At 43.4% G+C, this 20288-nt stretch overlaps 2 protein-coding genes across 4 annotated transcripts in view; both read right to left on the bottom strand.

Moving 5' to 3' along the window:
• Positions 1–20288, bottom strand: part of LOC132542430 (zinc finger protein 709-like) — a 159282-nt gene that overhangs the window by 18785 nt on the left and 120209 nt on the right. The gene's annotated exons all lie outside the window — the stretch shown is intronic.
• Positions 1–20288, bottom strand: part of LOC132542416 (zinc finger protein 14-like) — a 74539-nt gene that overhangs the window by 17077 nt on the left and 37174 nt on the right. Inside the window, exon 1 of one of the 3 annotated variants that reach the window (XM_060204998.1) lies at positions 5536–5671. The exons of the other annotated variants lie outside the window; for them this stretch is intronic. The gene's annotated coding sequence lies outside the window, so the exon portion shown is untranslated. Of the gene's footprint in view, positions 1–5535; positions 5672–20288 lie in introns of those variants that run through there. 3 annotated transcript variants of the gene reach the window in all.

The following is a 20288-nucleotide window of genomic DNA, read 5'->3' as shown; positions in this document are numbered from 1 at the left end:
CTGGAATACACATTTTACTCAAATCCACATGGATCATTCTCAAGGATAGACCATATGTTAGGCCACAAAAACAGCTTCAGCCAATTCAAGAGCATTGAAATCATCCCAAACATCTCAGAGCACAGTGGAATTAAACTAACACTTAACAATCAACAAAAGATTAGTAACAGTCCCAAAATGTGGAAGCTCAACAGTACACTTTTTTAAAATTTTTATTTAATTTTTATTTATTTATTCCTTTTGTTGCCCTTGTTTTATTGTTGTAGTTATTATTGATGTCATTTGTTGTTGAGGCGATCTGGTGTCGGGCTGCACGGCAGAGAAGAGAGCGGACGTCCAGAGCAAAGGGGTACACAAATCTTTATAATATGATGGGGGGGAGGTTTGGTTCAGACCACGTGGAGCCAGCCGGCAATGGCCGACCACGGGGGGAGAGCAGGGAGCGAGACCTCAGAGAGGGAGAGCCGAGAGCCCAGAGAGAGCGAGGGGAGGGGTGAGGGGGCTTTTTATTGGGCGACAACCAGGGGTGACGTGTAGGGCCAGGATTGGTTGAAAGGGGGCACTCTAGGATTTAGCGGGGCATAGAAAAACCTGGGGGCGGAGCCAGGATTGGTTGAAAGGGGGCACTCTAGGATTTAGCGGGGCATAGAAAAACCTGGGGGCGGAGACTGCATCAGAATAAGTCCTCAGCAACATCTCCTCCTATCCCTTTATATCTAATTGGACACAGTAAAGAAAAATGGAATGGAGCAGGCTTAAATGTTTTAGAGGAATGCCATGCTCAGGTGGGAAGATGTAGGACTTTCTGTGGAGGAGGGAAGGCTTAAATGGCTGCCAACCTTATAAGATTTATGCGTCCTCCTGTGCTCAACCCCTCTTTAGAGAGAGAGACTTACCTGGAGAGACTCATCTCATAGATTTAAGCGCAGCCTGCTCAACCATCTCTTCACAATATCTCTACATCTTTTCTATCTTTCTATCTAGTAATTGCATAAGATGTACAAAGTCTATAAAAAACTATCATGGGGCAGAAACCTTTTGGGCATAACAAAATAGGAAGGGACAAGTAGGGGAGAAGTAAAAGCCAGTGTGGTGTGAAGGGAAGGATTGGTGTGTAAAGGAGCATTCCGTTTGGGTGGGGAAAGGGGCAAGGGTACATAATGAGGGGGAGGCGGGAGGCATGACCCACCAAACAGAGGGGCTATTTGGCATTGTATAGTCCTCAAGGCAACAGTCTGTAAAGTCTATGAATTACTCAGGATCAGTCTATGAAAAACCAGCAGCGTGAAGGGAAATAAGCTGCTTCAAAATTGTGTAAAACGTATATAGGGTATGTCAGAAAGTCCGATACAAGTCTCAGTCCGAAGTAGATGGCTAGGGGGAGAATTGGCAGGGGATGCAACGCTGCATGAGGGAGGTCAGCCGCTGGAATGTTGTTCTTTTGTAGATAGCTAGCTGGAACTGCCAACACGTAACAAGCAGGTCAGAAGCAGGAATGGTAAGCAGGCATGAAGAAAGTTCTGTCCTTGGAGTTTGTGTATAAGGTTCTTCAGATCGCGTTGAGTGACATCTAGGGTTTCGGGGGGTGTGCCACGGTAGTCATGCCATCTAGTGAGTGACGTCAGGGTGTGCAGGGATTCCCTTCGGACATTCCCTTCGGACAGGGAACCAGGAAGAGGGCTGTGGGAACGAAAGTGTTGAATATACAGTGGTTGGGTTCGAGAACAGAGCATAGAGGCGACTTGAATCAAGAGAGGGGAAAGTGGGTTGTCATCAATTTTCACATAGGAACGAGCAAGCCATGGAAGTAAGTTAACAGTATACACACTGTCAGAAAAAAGGTTGAAGGATTCTGGTACAGCTTTTAGTGCAAGAAAAACAGCATAAAGTTCTTTGTACTGAAGGGAATTATCAGGAAGCTCAGTAAAGAGAGGTTTAGGAGATTGTTTGTCTGGGTAATATATAAGGGCAGCAGCTCCCCTTTTTCCGCCATCAGTAAAGATTGTAGGAGCAGAGGGAATGGGATCCCGAGAGAAAAGTTTAGGTGCTAGTAGAGGCAGAAGAGGTAAAGAAGCTATCAATTTATTAGAAGGAAAATGGTTATCTATTTGTCCTGGAAACCCCATGAAGCTTATGGCAAAGCGGGAATGATGGCGTATAAGCCACTCTGTATCTGTGAGAGAAAAGGGCAGAATGATTAAATCCGGTTCTTTCCCTAAGACCTGCACAGACCTATTTCTCCCTTGGCGAACCATGAATGCTAACGCATCTATCTCAGTGAGGAGTCTTGGAGCTCCTCCTACTGGCATGTGAAGCCATTTGAGAACCCCATGGTTTGCCACAGTGCCCCTACTACTGTGGGGGTGGAGTTGAAGATTAGAAGGTTTACCGGAGAGGAGGGGGAGAATCGAACAAGGTGCATGTCCTGGAGGGCCTGGTTAACCCTTTCCAGTGCCAAGGAGGCCTCAGGAGTTAGCTTACGTTTTGGAGGGCTGTTTGTTTCCTTTCAACAGGTCAAACAGTGGTTGGAGGCAGCTTGTGGGCAGATAGAGATACTGCCTAAGCCAATTTAAATTTCCTAGAAAACTTTGTAAAGAAGCAAGAGTAAGGTTAGAAGGGAAGGTAACATTAGGTTTTAAGGGACGAATTTGTGTTAGAGAAATCTCTGAACCTAGGAAGGATATTGGAGGGATTAGCTGTATCTTCTCAGGGGCTACATTAAGGCCGCTTTTCTTTAATGCAGGAATGAGAAAATCACGTAAGGCATAGAGATCTGTATCTGATTTTCCCCATATTAAAATATCATCTGTATAATGAAAAATATTAAGGCCCTTATGAATATATGGGACAAGGGCAGATTTAACAGCCTCCTGACAAATTGTAGGACTATTGGCCATACCCTGGGGCAGCACCACCCATTCAAATCTATCAGCGGGGCTGGCATTATTAATAGACGGAACAGAGAAGGCAAAACGTTTACAATCTCGCGGATGCAAGGGGATAGAAAAAAAAATCTTGTATATCAATAGCTATGATTGGAATTCCCGTGGGAATTGCAGAAGCAAGAGGCAAACCCCTTTGGGGGGAGGCCCAGACCTGCATGGTTTTATTTACTGCATGGAGATCTTGAAGGAGGCGCCATTTTCCCGACCGCTTTTTAATCACAAAGACAGGAGTATTCCATGGGCTTCGAGAATGACGAATGTGTCCCAAGGACAACTGCTCTCGGACGAGCTCTTTTAAAATTTTTAGCTTATCCCTAGGTAAAGGCCACTGTTCCACCCAGACAGGCTCATTAGAAAGCCAGCTTAAGCGGGGTGTTTGGCTACGAACAGTGGCATTTAGTATTGGGGGTGCTGAATAGACCTGGTATCGCGGGAATGAGTTTTACGCTCTGCAGAGGCGTCTGTGGATATCCTAACATTAAGACATTCCAGAAGATCCCTGCCCAGTAAGTTGGTGCTAATATTAGCTACCAACGGGCGGAAGTGTCCGGTAGAACCTTCTGGGTCTTCCCACATAAGCGAGTCTCGTGTGTAAAATGCTCTCGTCATCCCTCCTATTCCATGTAAACTGGGTCCAGGGATGAGTTCCCAATCTTGGGGAACCTCTTCTTGCCTTAAAATCGTCTTTGCTGCCCCCGTGTCAATCAAAAATTTAAAAGGAATATTGCCAATCTTTACTGTCACAGAAGGGTGACCTTGTTCTAAAACAGGAGTGGTCCACAAAATCTCAGGCCCCGAATTTGTACCATTCAGGGGCGAACCATCTTTATGAAATTGGGACCGACAATCTCTCTTCCAATGAAACCCCTTACGACATTTTGGACAAACAGTACGTGGTCTCTGGCTCCCTGACTGAAAGCGGGGTTGCTCTGGCTGGAGGCGTGGTTTCCCTGACTGGAGGCGTGGTCGCAACTTATCAGGACATTGGTTACGCCAATGTTCTTGGCGACCGCACTGAAAGCAGGCCCCGTTTTGCTTACGTGGGGCAACTGCATAGACCTGCGTCGTAGCGGGTGTCCCATAATTGCCTGATGTAAGTTCCTGTGTTGCTAGAATCCAATTATCTGGGTGTAGGTGTTTAAGATTAAGGCATACCTGACGGAATTGTGGTGTCATGCCTTCACAGACAATAGAGTGCAGGAGTAGTTTGTGGACGTCAGGATTATAAACCTTTCTCTCTAAGCTTCTCTTCACCCTTGAGATGAAGCTCGCCAATGACTCATCAGAGCCTTGGTGAAAAGAGTTAATGGGAGCTGATGGATCTACATCAGGTGTGGTCACCCTTTCCCATGCTTGTGTTGCACAGATGCGTATCTGTTCAAAATAACCGGTTGGAAACCTGGCTTCTGCCTGCTGAGCTCCAGATTCATAAGCTCCTGCTCCAAACAAAGCATCAAAATTCCATTCTACCTGTTTATTACTATTTTGCTGCGATTGCCTAGAGCACTCATCGCGGAAACATGCCTGCCACTGAAGATAGAGTGGGTCTGGGAGTGCAGCACGAGACAGTTCTTTCCAGTCTTGTGGTGTATTTAAATGCTGGTAAAAGCTTCTCAAGACGGACTTGGTCCATGGAGAGTGCATCCCGTCCTCCCTGACTGCTTGTCTGAACGTTACAATTCTTTATAGGAATATGGCTGCCACGGCTGAGGGTTTTGTTTAGAAGGGGTAAAGTTTACCGGGAATGTGTGGATTTGGTCCGATGGCGCGGGAGAGGGAGCTACAGAAGTGGAAAGTTCAGTAGAAACTGCTGTAGTGGCTGCAGGGAAGACTAAACGCATATCTACGGGGACAGAGCTCCCGGGGTGGACTGCACATGGTTTAAAATCCTTAAATGCTGGAAAAATATCCTTTAGCTCTCGTATCTCAGCCACTAGGTCCCTTAATGGTGACGTATCAGCAGGGGGCGGAGTCAGGGACGAGGAAGCCTCAGGCAGAGCTGAAACCGTGGCAGCAGGGGCCGGGGGCGTAGCTGAAACCGGGGCGGCAGGGGCAGGGGCGGGGTTCAGGAACGCAGAAGCCTCAGGCGGAGCTGAAACCGGAACGGCAGGGGGAAGGGCTAGAGAACCGGAAGCCTCAGGGGAAGCAGGGGGCGGGGCCAGAGAAGCAGAAGGAACTGAACACGTGTCTGTGGGGACAGCTGGGGGAGGGGTCAAAGGAGCGGCCAAGCACGTGTCTTCAGGGGCAGTGGGGGGAGGGGTCGTGGAAGCGGAAGCTGCCGCAGGAGGCAGCGGTTTTGGGGCTGACTGCAGATTGCTTAGGGTGTTTAAGTCCTAAGCAAATATCCTTTAACTCCTGTATCTCAGCCTCAAGGTCACTTAACCTTTTGGCAGGAGGCCTTGTACATATCCTGAAAATAGTAAATATAGCCATGAGAACCCATGGTGTAGCAAAAATTAAAGCGTCTCTGAGATCGAAAGCCTGTCCCAGGAGAGAAGGATAGAATGTCTGGGACACCTCCTCATAAAACGGAAAAAATCCCATGGTGGAGGGGAACGTGGGGCCACAGAAGTGGGCAGATGCCACTTACCTGTGTCTGGGTGGTTTCGGAGACCTCAGGCCAGGCGTGGTGTGGGTACGGAACACGATGGGCGTCAGATGTTGTTGCGGCGATCTGGTGTCGGGCTGCACCATGGAGAAGAGAGTGGACGTCCAGAGCAAAGAGGTACACAAATCTTTATAATATGATGGGGGGGAGGTTTGGTTCAGACCACGTGGAGCCAGCCGGCAATGGCCGACCACGGGGGGAGAGGAGGGAGCGAGACCTCAGAGAGGGAGAGCCGAGAGCCCAGAGAGAGCGAGGGGAGGGGTGAGGGGGCTTTTTATTGGGCGACAACCAGGGGTGACGTGTAGGGCCAGGATTGGTTGAAAGGGGTCACTCTAGGATTTAGCGGGGCATAGAAAAACCTGGGGGCGGAGCCAGGATTGGTTGAAAGGGGGCACTCTAGGATTTAGCGGGGCATAGAAAAACCTGGGGGCGGAGACTGCATCAGAATAAGTCCTCAGCAACAGTCATTGTTGTAGGATAGGACAGAGAGAAATGGAGAGGGGAGGGGAAGACAGAGAGGGGGAGAGAAAGACAGACACCTGCAGACCTGCTTCACCGCTTCTGCAGGTGGGGAGCCGGGGGCTTGAACCGGGATCCTTCTGCTGGTCTTGTGCTTAGCGCCACCTGTGCTTAACCAGCTGCACTACCGCCTGACTCCCAACAGTACACTTCTTAACAATTTCTGGGTCAAAGAGGAAACCAAAGAAGAAATCAAAATGTTTCGAGAATTCAATGAAAATGAAGACACAATCTATCAAAATATTTGTGACACAGCTAAAGCAGTCCTAAGAGGGAAGTTCATAGCTATACAAGCACACATTAGGAAACAAGAAAAAGCACAAATATACAGCCTGATTGCACATCTTAAAGACCTAGAAGAAGAACAACAAAGGAACTCTAAAGCAACAAGAAGGTCAGAAATCACTAAAGTTAGGTCAGAAATAAATAACATTGAGAATAGGAAAACCATACAAAAGGTCAACGAAAGTAAATGTTGGTTCTTCGAAAGAGTAAACAAAATCGACAAACCTTTAGCCAGACTCACAAAACAAAAAAGGGAGAAGACCCAAATAAATCGGATAGTAAATGAAAGAGGAGATATCACAACAGACACTGCAGAAATTCAAAATATCATGCGAGGCTTCTATGAACAACTATATGCCACCAAGCTAGAGAACCTGGAAGAAATGGACGAGTTCCTAGATATCTACCAACTTCCAAAACTAAGTAAAGAGGAAGTGGATAATATGAACAGACCCATCACAGCTAATGAAATTGAAACAGTTATCAAAAATCTTCCCAAAAATAAAAGTCCTGGACCAGATGGTTTTACAAATGAATTCTACAAAACTTTCAAAGAAGAACTAATACCTCTACTTTTAAAATTCTTCCAGAATATTGAAGACACTAGAATACTCCCTGCCAGCTTCGATGAAGCCAACATCACTGTGATACCAAAAGCAGACAGGGACACAACCAAAATAGAAAACTACAGACCAATATCTCTGATGAACATAGATGCGAAAATATTGAACCAAATTCTAGCCAACCGGATACAGCAGTATATCAAAAAGATTGTTCATCATGACCAAGTGGGGTTTATCCCAGGCATGCAAGGTTGGGTTAATATACGTAAATCAATCAATGTGATCCACCACATCAACAAGAAAACCTAAGGAATCCAGCAAGAAGCTTTTAGAAATCATCAGGCAATACAGTAAGGTGTCAAGCTATAAAATTAACATTCAAAAGTCAGTGGCATTCCTCTATGCAAACACTAAGTTAGAAGAAATTGAAATCCAGAAATCAATTCCTTTTACTATAGCAACAAAAACTATCAAATATCAAGGAGTAAATCTAACCAAGGAAGTGAAAGATTTGTATACTGAAAATTGAGTCACTACTCAAAGAAATTGAAAAAGATACAAAGAAGTGGAAAGATATTCCATGTTCATGGGTTGGTAGAATTAACATTATCAAAATGAATATATTACCCAGAGCCATCTACAAATTTAATGCTATCCCCATCAAGATCCCAAGCACATTTTTTAGGAGAATAGAAAAAATGCTACAAATGTTTATCTGGAACCAGAATTGCCAAAACAATCTTGAGAAAAAAGAACAGAACCGGAGGCATCACACTCCCAGATCTCAAACTGTATTAGAGGGCCACTGTCATCAAAACTGCTTGGTACTGGAACATGAATAGACACACTGACCAGTGGAATAGAATTGAGAGCCCAGAAATGAGGCCCTGTCACACCTGTCTGGCCAGATAGGCAGGCCACGACCGCGGTGTGCCAAAACAGTGCGGGTGACCTGGTTAGGGAACCGGACAGGGGCCTTACAAGCTCCTGTACAGAAGACCGTACCCAAGATAGGTGGTGGACAGAAGCCTGGATATTTGTGTGGACAGATCCCTGGGTCTCCCGGTTGGCGGAAAGGCCTTGGATGGCTAGGTGGACTTGGTTTCGCTTCTGAAAGCTTACTGTTGTTGTTTATCATGCTTTATGCAGGCCACCCAGGGAATGTCCAGGAGACTCCGGAGACGCTTACAGTGCAACCCCCCAAGTCTAGTCGAGACATTCCAGATGGGACCCCACTGGATGAAAAGCCCCTTACAACAGTAAATCCCAGCACTTCAAGCCCCAATGACTTGGCTATCCAGGTTGAGCAAAGACTGAGCACTATTCTCAAAAATATTACATTCAATCATACAGACAATGGTCCTTTAGCTTTCCCAGGAAACATGTTACATAGCAACCCTGAAATGCACCTGCATATTGTCTTAGGTAGATTACAGGAAAGGGAGCTTGGCATAAAGATCAGAGCAAGACGCCATGTTCCCACTAGTGCCTCCCCTATTCTGGGTATTAAGGTCCAGTGCTTAGAAAGAGAAAGAATAGCCCTTTGGATAAATGAGAGCAGTGAAAACATTTAGTTCTTACTGATAAATTGACTTTTGTCTGAAACCAAAGAGATGTGGTTAATAACCCATGAAAGAACAGTATGGCTGTGCTTTCGTTTTGATGGTAGTTGTATGCCTTCAGTTCCTCCTGTCTGTGTTACTTATAAAAAATGTACCCTGCGTACTTTGTGGTCAACTGACTTGGCCAGCTTTTGATTTATGCTTCTTTGTTATGCTATTATAAAAAAAATCTCTATATCAATAAAAGATTGCAACAGCATTGAAACTCATGTGTCTCAGTGTTGTCTGTCCCGCCGAATCCACCTCCCACCTATAAGTCTCATTCTCCCTAGATCGGCCTGCTGAGCCCCCAGTTGGGTGGTCGGCGGCACCTGGCGCCCGAACAGGGACTTGAAGACAGGTGAGTATATTGTCAGGAGGGGATCGGTTCCTGCCGGAGGGTGCTGCAGACCCGCCAGAAGTATTTGGTTAAGGGCAGGTAATCATTATCAGTATGGGATTGTCAGGATCAAAGGGAAAACGTATGTTCCTCTCAGTATTGCGGCACATGCTGTTAGAGCGTGGGCTCCGAGTGTCAGAAGACACTGCCGCAGAATTTTATGAATATATGATGAAGGCGGCCCCCTGGTTTCCACAGGAGGGAACATTGACTCTCCCAGATTGGAAAAGACTTGGGAAAGACTTAAAAAGGTATGCCACTGTGCATGAGGATACTCCTGTGCCCAAACAGATGTTTCCTATATGGTTACAAATCAGGGACGCATTGACAGAAAAGTCAGACTTGGAACTCCTTGCAGAGGAAGTAATGTCCCTCGAAGAGGGTCAGCCACTAATTGACTCAGAAGGTGAAAACAGGTACGGGACGGTTCTGGGAAAGGAAGAAAAGGGCAAGCACCCCACCGCGCCACTTTACACTGAGGTGTTTGATGATTGGGATGATCTAGCTGAGGAAGAACAGGAATATAATGACCAGCATTATCCTGATGAGAGGGATCATGAGGTGGTGGCGATGGTCCCATTACCCAGAAAAAGTAAAGAGCCACCCGTACCTAAACCACGAAGGAAGCTACTTCCTCCTGTCGGGTTTCAGGCTGCTGTTCAGGAGGCTCGCAGGACAGGTGATCTTACTTTCAGTTTCCCTGTTGTTGCCCCTGATTTTAATGAGGACGGAGGGGAAGCTGAATGGGAACCATTGGCATTGAAAACCTTAAAGGAGTTGCAAGCGGCCGTCAAAGCCTCAGGGCCGTCCGCGCCGTTTACATTGCAACTGGTAGATTTGGTGGCTAGCCAATGGCTAACCCCGAGTGACTGGCATCAAACAGCCAGATCGGTGCTTAGCCCAGGAGATTATGTTTTGTGGCGCACTGATTATGAGGAAAGATGTAAAGACTCAGTAAAAAAGAGCATATCAGGCAGGAGAGGTAAATCTCCCACAATGGACATGATGTTGGGTACAGGAGACTTCATAAAACAGCAGGCACAAGTAAAAATACCAAAACAGGTATTGAAGGAAATCACTACAAATGCTGTTTTGGCATGGAGAGCCATTCCACCTGCGGGAACAACAGGTACTGCCTTAGCAGGTATCCAGCAGTCACTTGAGGAACCTTATCAGAGTTTTATTGCTAGGTTAGAAGAAGCCATAAATAGGATGATGCCCCAAAGTGAAGGGACAGCCATATTATTAAAACAATTGGCTTGAGAAAATGCCAATCAGCTGTGTCGGGACCTAATTCGTCCCATACGTAGGACAGGGTCCCTACAGGATTACATACGAGCCTGTGCTGATGCCTCACCTGCGGTGGTACAGGGAATGGCATATGCAGCTGCAATGCATCGTACCCCCATTACCAAATTTATCAAGACTACTTATGGGGGTGGGCGGTCAGACAAAGACCTGAACTGCTTTGGTTGCAGTAAGCCTGGTCATAAAAGAGCAGCATGTCCCAATAAAGGCCAGAACAGAGAGTCGGCCAGTAAGGGTGTGGCACCAGGAATATGTCCCCGATGTAATAAAGGGAGACATTGGAAAAATAAATGCAGGTCAAAGTTCCACAAAGATGGGACCACTTTAAAGGAAACAGAGACAAAAAACTAATTGAGGGGCTGCCTCTCAGCCCCACGCCAAGAGAGGATCCAAAAGAGACAGAATGTCCAGACACAGGGACACAGATTGAGCCCCCCTCTAAAACTATTCATGACCTTCCTCGAGCCACCCCGGGTAGTGCAGGGCTTGATCTCGCAGCACAGAAGGACTATGTGTTGTCACCCCTGGATGGAATAGTGGTAATAGGGACTTGGGTTAAGGGCTCCTTACCACCAGGGCTGTTTGGGTTGATTTTAGGCAGAAGCTCTGGAAAGGACAAAGGTGTAAAAGTCATACCAGGAGTGATAGACGCAGATACCCGGGATGATATAAAAATTTTGTGTAGAGCCCTGAGAGAGGCTGTAATCATCAGAAAAAGACAAAAGATTGCACAGATCATATTGCTCCCCTATGTAAATTTGCCCAATCCAATTTTGATGCAGTCCAGAGAGGGGCAGTTTGGCTCCTCTGACGTTGTGGCATGGACTCAGGAAATTACTGCAGCAAGGCCGTTTCTTGAAATACACATTCAGAGAAAACCTATAAAAGGGTTGTTAGATACAAGAGCAGATAAAACCTGTATAGCAGGAAAAGACTGGCCTCAGGCATGGCCAGTCATCAGAACAGATTCAACCTTAATGGGTCTAGAGATGGCAGCTAATGTGGCCAAAAGCTCTGGGATCATTCCCTAGAGACATGAAAAAAAGACAGGGCATATACAGCCCTATGTAATTCCCTCATTGCCTTTTTCTTTGTGGGGGCGAGACATTATGCAGGACTTAAATCTCGCCCTGACCACTGACAATGTAGAAGACCAATATTTTTCATAGGGGCCATTGATAATTTATATACAGATAGCATTCCATGGAAGTCATCTGAACCTGTATGGCAAAATCAATGGCCCCTCACCATGGAAAAAATAGAAGCCATACAACAAATTGTGAAAAAACAAGTAGATAAGGGACATTTGAAAGAAAGCAATAGTCCTTAGAATACACCGGTTTTTGTAATTAAAAAAAAATCAGACAAATGGAGATTGCTGCAAGACTTAAGAACAGTTAATGCCACTATAGAAGACATGGGAGCCCTGCAGCCGGGGCTTCCTTCTCCTGTGGCTATTCCTAGAAATTATCATATTATAGTTATAGACTTGCAAGATTGTTTCTTTACTATCAAATTAAATCCCATAGATTGTAAAAGGTTTGCATTCTCTGTTCCCTCAGTTAATCATAAAGAGCCTTGTAAAAGATATGAATGGCAGGTGTTGCCTCAAGGCATGAAAAACAGTCCTACGTTGTGCCAGAAATTTGTAGATATGGCTGTGTCCCCCCTTAGGCATGGATATCCAGAGACATATATCATACATTTTATGGACGATATTTTGATTGGGCATGAAGACATTAATCAGGCTAGACAAATATTAAGAGAAATGACTGTGTCTCTAGAAAAGTTTGGGCTAAGTCTAGTCCCAGACAAGATACAAGAAAATAGACCAATTCAGTATTTGGGACACAAGATACATGAAGGATATTTAACATCTCAACATGCCCACATTCGTAGGGACAAATTAAATACTTTAAATGACTTCCAAAAATTGCTGGAAAACATTAATTGGGTTAGACCATATTTGAAAATCACAACCGGAAAATTAAGCCCCCTATTTGATATATTACATGGAGATTCACATCCTAAGTCAAAAAGACAGCTGACCCCTGAGGCCACAGCTGCATTACAATTGGTAGAGAAAAGGCTAGAACAGGCTAGACTGCATCAAGTAAATTACGCCATACCTTGGGCATTGCTCATAATGAAAACTGCTTATACACCCACAAGATGCCTGTGGCAAGATGCTCTGCTAGAATGGGTCCATCTGCCCCACTCTCCATCAAAAGGTCTCATCTCATATCCGAGCCTGGTAGCCCAATTGATAGTCAAGAGAAAGACAAGATCAAAAAAAATATTTAGAAGAGATATGCAAAAAATAGTAATTCCTTACTCTAGGTTACAATTTGAACAATTGTTACAAGAAAGTGATGATTGGGGTTTGGCCTTGATGAGATATACAAGACAGATTAAGTATCATCTGCCCAAGCACCCTATAATAGAATTTGTAAAAAAAACAGCATTGATTTTTCCCCAGCAGTGTTCCATAGAACCGCTTACAGAAGCACAAACTATTTTTACTGATGGTTCTAGTAATGGAGTAGCGGTTGTCTGGACTGAAGGGGAACCCCCTATAATATCCCACACAGAAAAGACATCTGCTCAGCAGACGAAACTGGCGGCTGTCACGCTAGCCTTTCGACACTTCCCCCAGACATTTAACCTTTACACCGATTCTAAATATATAGTGAGCCTCTTTCCCACTATTGAAACTGCCCTCATCACGGGTAAGTCAACTATCAAAGAGCAGTTAAAAGTAATCCAAGATTTAATCCTGCGAAGAAAACATAAGTTTTTTATAGGGCACATTAGAAGGCATACAAATTTGCCAGGGGCCTTGGCTTTTGGCAATGCCATGGCTGACCACTTCACAAGGGCCAACCTTTGCCTCACTATACAAGAGGCTGAGGACAGTCATGCTTTACATCATCAAAATGCTAATGCCTTAAGATATCAATTTAAAATTACTAGAGAACAAGCCAGGCACATTGTGCAGACCTGTGGGGCTTGTCCGCCCGCTAGGCAAGTACATAAAATGAGAGTAAATCCCAGAGGGCTAAAGCCAAATCACTTATGGCAAATGGATGTTACTCATGTTCCAGAATTTGAGAGGCTGTGCTATGTGCACATATGTGTTGATACCTTCTCACATGCTGTGCTAGCCACCGCTAGGACTGGAGAAGCTGTAAAAGATGTTATTCAACACATGGTTGCGGCCATGGCCGTCCTTGGACAGCCTCTGAGGGTAAAAACAGATAATGGTCCGGCCTACATTTCCAAACCGTTTGCCAAATTCTGCAATACCTGAAAAATTCGACATGTGACAGAGATACCATATAATCCTCAGGGACAGGCTATAATTGAAAGAACTCATCAAGATGTAAAAGCACAGATAAAGAAATTACGAGAAGCCAGCCCTTATTTAACCCCCCACCATGTTTTGTCTCATGCCTTGTTTACTCTTAACCATTTGAATCTCAATGACACAGGCCAGTCAAGAATAGAGAGACATTGAAATCCTTCCCAAGATAATCCCAAACCCTTGGTAAAATAGAAAGATCAACTTACAGGACTGTAAAAAGGGCCAGACCCTCTTATAACTTCAGGGCGAGGGTATGCTTGTGTCTTTCCACAAGATAGAGAATCTCCCATCTGGATCCCAGATCGACTCATCAGACACGTCGCGACGCCGCAACCGAAACCAAAAGAAGATGAAGCAGCTACAGAAAAAACTGCAAAAGTGCACACTGACGCCGCAGCCGATGGCGAGATCGCTCCCAACCATGAGCCAGATACAGCGGTTGATCCAAGTGGCCACGCGGGCAGTGCATGAGGAGGGGAAACCCCCTTCTATGGCTAATATTTTCCTAGCTTGCATGCTTTTACTTTCAGCAGTTCCAACACAAGGTGATTCATATTGGACATATGTTCCAAAACCTCCATTAATTCATCCCGTTACGTGACAAGAAAGAGAACATATAAAGGTTATGACTAATGTGTCTGATATTCTAGGGAAAACTCCAATATTCTCTGTGGGCCCAATAAAGTCTTCCACATTAACTTACGAGGGCAGAGCAGACTCCGCCCCTATATGCTTCAGCCTCTTAGGCTTCTCAATCTCTGGTTGCTTACCAGTGACATATAAGACCTTTGTGACTGACGCCCCAGAGTCTGTGAAAAAACCAACACCTAAAAAAAGGTTGGTTTGAGAATTACAGATTAAAACTTTGAGATGGTATACAAAAAATGAGACTGCGAGTACCACAGAGACATTACCCATCACTGACTGTCTACATAAATATAAAAATCAAGACTCTCAGTAGATATATGATGATCAGACCCCTAATTGGCTCTCGTGTGGATTCCAGAAAAAGGGAATCCCCTATGTGGTTACAAGAACTAACACTACAGTATGAGACTTTTCGGTCTCATCTCCTAATTATAATCAAGCTGGTTATTTTAAAAATAATAGTGAAAAGTTTAATAATTATAACTCCAAAGACAAAGTTATTCATAGATTTTTTACAGCAGGCTTTGTAGAACCTGTTTAGATAACTAAAAACACCGACGGTTCCTCCTTAATGCAAATAGATCTGTTCAGATTGGCTGCTGCAGCAGATATGATTTTATAGACCAAACCAAAAGCTACACACCCTGAGCCAATAAGAGCTAGGGCATGTGTTGGGTATCCCTTTGGCATTTTGATGACAAAACGCTCTTTCTTCTCAGTCTGCCCCATTTCAAGCAACTCATACCATATTAAATGTCTACAATGTGTTCTAACAAATTGCATGAAAAATGATTTTAAAAAAGAGTTTGATGTTATGCTGTTAGTAAAAAGACCTGCTTATGTTATGATGCCTGTAGACCTTAAACAGGAAACATGGTTTGAAGATACAAGACTCATGGTTGTACAAAGACTAAATAAATTATTGCGGCCAAAAAGATTTGTGGCAGCACTTATCCTAGAAATTTCAGCCTTAATAGCTATCCTTACCTCTTTTGCCGTTTCGACGACAGCTTTAGTAAAAAACATCCAGACAGCCCATTTTGTGAATGACATACATAGAAACATTTCCTTAATACTTGCTAAACAACATATTATAGATAAAAAGTTAAAAACAAAACTCAACGCTCTTAAAAAAGTGGTTATAGCCCTGGGACAAGATGTAGCTAACATAAAAGCTAAAATGACAACAAAGTGTCACGTCTCCTTTAAATACATTTGTGTCACCCCAGCTAAATATGATACAAAAAATTAAAATAAGACAAAAACACATTTACTAAAAATCTAAAAAGATAATGATTTAACTCATGATTTTCAAGAGGTGCAAGATTATATCACTGCTACCAACACTGCTCATTTAAATAATTTTAGATTCAAATCCCTAGCTCAACAGCTCTATGAGAATGTCTCTGCTCTCAATCCTTTCACTTGGTGACATTATGCAATAGTGGCAGCTGTTGCCCTAATAATAATCATAGTGGTTTTCATGGTGTTTCCTTGTCTTTTCAGAGCTCTCCTATTGGCCATCAAAACCACCCGGAGAGACCTAGAAAAATTCCGTCTTAAAAACAAAAAACCGAGAACTGCCACACCTGTCTGGCCAGATAGGCAGGCCACGACCGCGGTGTGACAAAACAGTGCGGGTGACCTGGTTAGGGAACCGGACAGGGGCCTTACAAGCTCCTGTACAAAAGACCGTACCCAAGATAGGTGGTGGACAGAAGCCTGGATATTTGTAAAGAACTATAGAAATGATCCCTGAAAGTATAGTCTTAGAAGCCTGGATATTTGTATAGACAGATCCCTGGGTCTCCCGGTTGGCAGAAAGGCCTTAGATGGCTAGGTGGACTTGGTTTCGCTTCTGAAAGCTTACTGTTGTTGTTTATCATGCTTTATGCAGGCCACCCAGAAAATGTCCAGGAGACTCCGGAGACGCTTACAGTACAACCCCCCAAGTCTAGTCGAGACATTCCAGATGAGACCCCACTAGATGAAAAGCCCCTTACAACAATAAATCCCAACACTTCAAGCCCCAATGACTTGGCTATCCAGGTTGAACAAAGACTGAACACTATTCTCAAAAATATTACATTCAATCATACAGACAATGGTCCTTTAGCTTTCCCAGAAAACATGTTACATAACAACCCTGAAATGCACCTACATATTGTCTTAGGTAGATTACAAAAAAGAGAGCTTGACATAAAGATCAGAGCAAGACGCCGTGTTCCCACTAGTGCCTCCCCTATTCTGGGTATTAAGGTCCAGTGCTTAAAAAGAAAAAAAATAGCCCTTTGGATAAATGAGAGCAGTAAAAACATTTAGTTCTTACTGATAAATTGACTTTTGTCTAAAACCAAAGAGATGTGGTTAATAACCCATAAAAAAACAGTATGGCTGTGCTTTCGTTTTGATGGTAGTTGTATGCCTTCAGTTCCTCCTGTCTGTGTTACTTATAAAAATGTACCCTGCGTACTTTGTGGTCAACTGACTTGGCCAGCTTTTGATTTATGCTTCTTTGTTATGCTATTATAAAAAAAATCTCTATGTCAATAAAAGATTGCAACAGCATTGAAACTCATGTGTCTCAGTGTTGTCTGTCCCGCCGAATCCACCTCCCACCTATAAGTCTCATTCTCCCTAGATCGGCCTGCTGAGCCCCCAGTTGGGTGGTCGGCGGCAAGGCCCTACACCTATGGACATCTAATCTTTGACAAAGGGGCCCAGACTATTACATGGGGAAAGCAGAGTCTCTTCAACAAATGGTGTTGGAAACAATGGGTTGAAACATGCAGAAGAATGAAACTGAGTCACTATATTTCACCAAATACAAAAGTAAATTCCAAGTGGATCAAGGACTTGGATGTTAGACCAGAAACTATCAGATACTTAGAGGAAAATATTGGCAGAACTCTTTTCCGCATAAATTTTAAAGACATTTTCAATGAAACAAATCCAATTACAAAGAAGACTAAGGCAAGTATAAACCTATGGGACTACATCAAATTAAAAAGCTTCTTCACTGCAAAAGAAACCACTACCCAAACCAAGAGACTCCTCACAGAATGGGAGATCTTTACATGCCATACATCAGACAAGAGTTTAATAACCAACATATATAAAGAGATTGCCAAACTCAACAACAAGACAACAAATAACCCCATCCAAAAATGGGGGGAGGACATGGACAGAATATTCACCACAGAAGAGATCCAAAAGGCCGAGAAACACATGAAAAAAATGCTCCAAGTCTCTAATTGTCAGAGAAATGCAAATAAAGACAACAATAAGATATCACTTCACTCCTGTGAGAATGTCATACATCAGAAAAGGTAACAGCAGAAAATGCTAGAGAGGGTGTGGGGTCAAAGTAACCCTCCTACACTGCTGGTGGGAATGTCAATTGGTCCAACCTCTGTGGAAAACAGTCTGGAGAACTCTCAGAAGGCTAGAAATGGACCTACCCTATGACCCTGCAATTCCCCTCCTGGGGATATATCCTAAGGAACCCAACACATCCATCCAAAAAGATCTGTGTACACATATGTTCTTAGCAGCACAATTTGTAATAGCCAAAACCTGGAAGCAACCCAGGTGTCCAACAACAGATGAGTGGCTGAGCAAATTGTGGTCTATATACACAATGGAATACTACTCAGCTGTAAAAAAATGGTGACTTCACCGTTTTCAGTCGATCTGGGATGGACCTTGAAAAAATCATGTTGAGTGAAGTAAGTCAGAAACAGAAGGATGAATAGGGAATGATCTCACTTTCAGGCAGAAGTTGAAAAACAAGATCAGAAAAAAAAAACACAAGTAGAACCTGAAATGGAATTGGCATATCACACCAAAGTAAAAGACTCTGGGGTGGGTGGATGGGTTGGGAGAATACAGGTCCATGAAGGATGATAAATGACATAGTGGGGGTTGTATTGTTAAATGGGAAACTGGGGAATGTTATGCATGTACAAACTATTGTATTTACTGTTGAATGTAAAACATTAACTCCTCAATCAAAAAAAAATTAAAAAAAAACAAGGACAACAAAAGGGAACAAATAAATATTTAAAAACAAATTAAGATCATTATGGAAGCATGGAAATTATACTATTTAGAGTGATCATACCACATTAGGCTTCTCTGTAGTGTCATTGTCCAAAAAAAAAAAAAAATCAGGTAAAAATGCAAGATTGTTACACAAACTGAGTATTATCAAGTGAAGGGCAGTGGTGCACCTGGTTAACTGTACACATCACCATGACACAGGACCTAGGTTTGAGCCCTGCTTCTCTCTTGAGAGTGGGGAATACTTCATGAGCAGTGGACAGGCCTGCAGCTGTCTCTCTACCTCTGTCAACTCTCCATTTCTTTCTGTCCTACCAAATAGAATGGAAAGAAAGTATTGCTTTCTGGAGCAGTGGATTCAAATTCTGACACTGAACTTAAGAAATAACCCTGGTGGCAGACAAAAGAAGAGGATGAAAAGAAAAACTGTTATTCAATAATGTACACCCTCCTCTGCTTCTCTCTATAATAGGAAGTAAAATATTATTTACCTGCAGGGGAGTCACTTCACAGGCTGTGAAGCAGGTCTGCAGGTATCTGTCTCTCCCCCCTGTCTTACCCTCCTCTACCCATTTCTCTCTGTCCTATCTAACAATGACGACATCACTAACAAAAATAACTACAACAATAAAAAATCAAGGGCAACAAAAGTGGGAAAATAAATAAGTAAAAAGTTTACTAAAAGACAATTTAGAGAGAATATGTATTTTTAACTAGACAGATACAATTTATGCACGAAAAAATATAGATTCACATATTGTAGCATCCATTGTGATCCCACTGTTTTACAATCACTGGGCTCTCCAGTACAAGTTACTTAGTAGGTCTGCAATGTCATTCTACAATATCTATACTGATAAGAATAGTTTATCTTTTTTTTAAAAAAAGATTTTATTTATTTATTAATGAGAAAGGCAGAAGGGGAGAGAGAAAGAGCTGGACATCACTCTGGTACATGTGCTGCTGGGGCTTAAACTCAGAACCTCATGCTTGAGAGTCCAGTTCCTTAGACACTGCGCCACCTCCCGTACCACTTTTTTTTTTTTAATAAAGATTTGTCTTTATAAAAAATTTTTATTGGGGGCCGGGAGGAGCGCAGTGGGTTAAACACACGTGGCACAAAGCACAAGGACCAGCTTAAGATCTAGATTTAAGTCCTGGCTCCCAACCTGCAGGGGAGTCGCTTCACATGTGAAGCAGGTCTGCAGGTGTCTTTCTTTCTCTCCCCCTCTGTCTTCCCCTCCTCTCTGCATTTCTCTCTATCATATCAACAATGACATCAGTAACAAAAACAGTAATAACTACAACAATTTCCAGCTGTCTCTAATCAAAGACAATTAAAAAATTTAAAAATCAAGTTAAAAGAATAATAATAAAATAAATTTCAAAAATGCAAAATAAATGAATTCTGCTTCCTCAACGGTCTGTCCCACTAGGGAAAGATAGAGACTGGTTGGGAGTATGGACTGACCTGTCAACGTCCATGTTCAGTGGAGAAGCAATTACAGATGCAAGAGCTTCCACCTTCTGAACCCCATAAATGACACTGGGTCGATAATCCAAGAGGGATAAAGAAGAGAACTATCAGGATAGAGGATTGAATATGGAGTTCTGGCGGTGGGAAGTGTGTGGAACAATGGCTCTCTTATCCTATAGTTTTGTGTTTCCATTATATAAATGATAATTAAATAATAGGGAGTCGGGTTAAGTACACGTGGCACCAAGCACAAGTACGTACATAAGGATGTCGGTTCAAGCCCCCGGCTCCCCACCTGCAGGGGAGTCGCGTCACAGGAGTGAAGCAGGTCTGCAGGTGTCTTTCAATCCCCCTATGTCTTCCCCTTCTCTCTCCTTTTCTCCCTGACCTATCTAACAATGATGACAAAAATAACAACAACAACAACAATAAAAAACAACAAGGGCAACAAAAGGGAAAATAGTTTTAAAAAATCAAAAGAGACTTTAAAAAAATTAAATAATAAAAG

The sequence above is a fragment of the Erinaceus europaeus genome, chromosome 13 (assembly GCF_950295315.1).
Source record: "Erinaceus europaeus chromosome 13, mEriEur2.1, whole genome shotgun sequence".
Classification (NCBI taxonomy): domain Eukaryota; kingdom Metazoa; phylum Chordata; class Mammalia; order Eulipotyphla; family Erinaceidae; genus Erinaceus; species Erinaceus europaeus.
The sequence above is the reverse complement of the archived record's forward strand: the minus strand, read 5'-3'. Positions and strand labels throughout refer to the sequence as shown.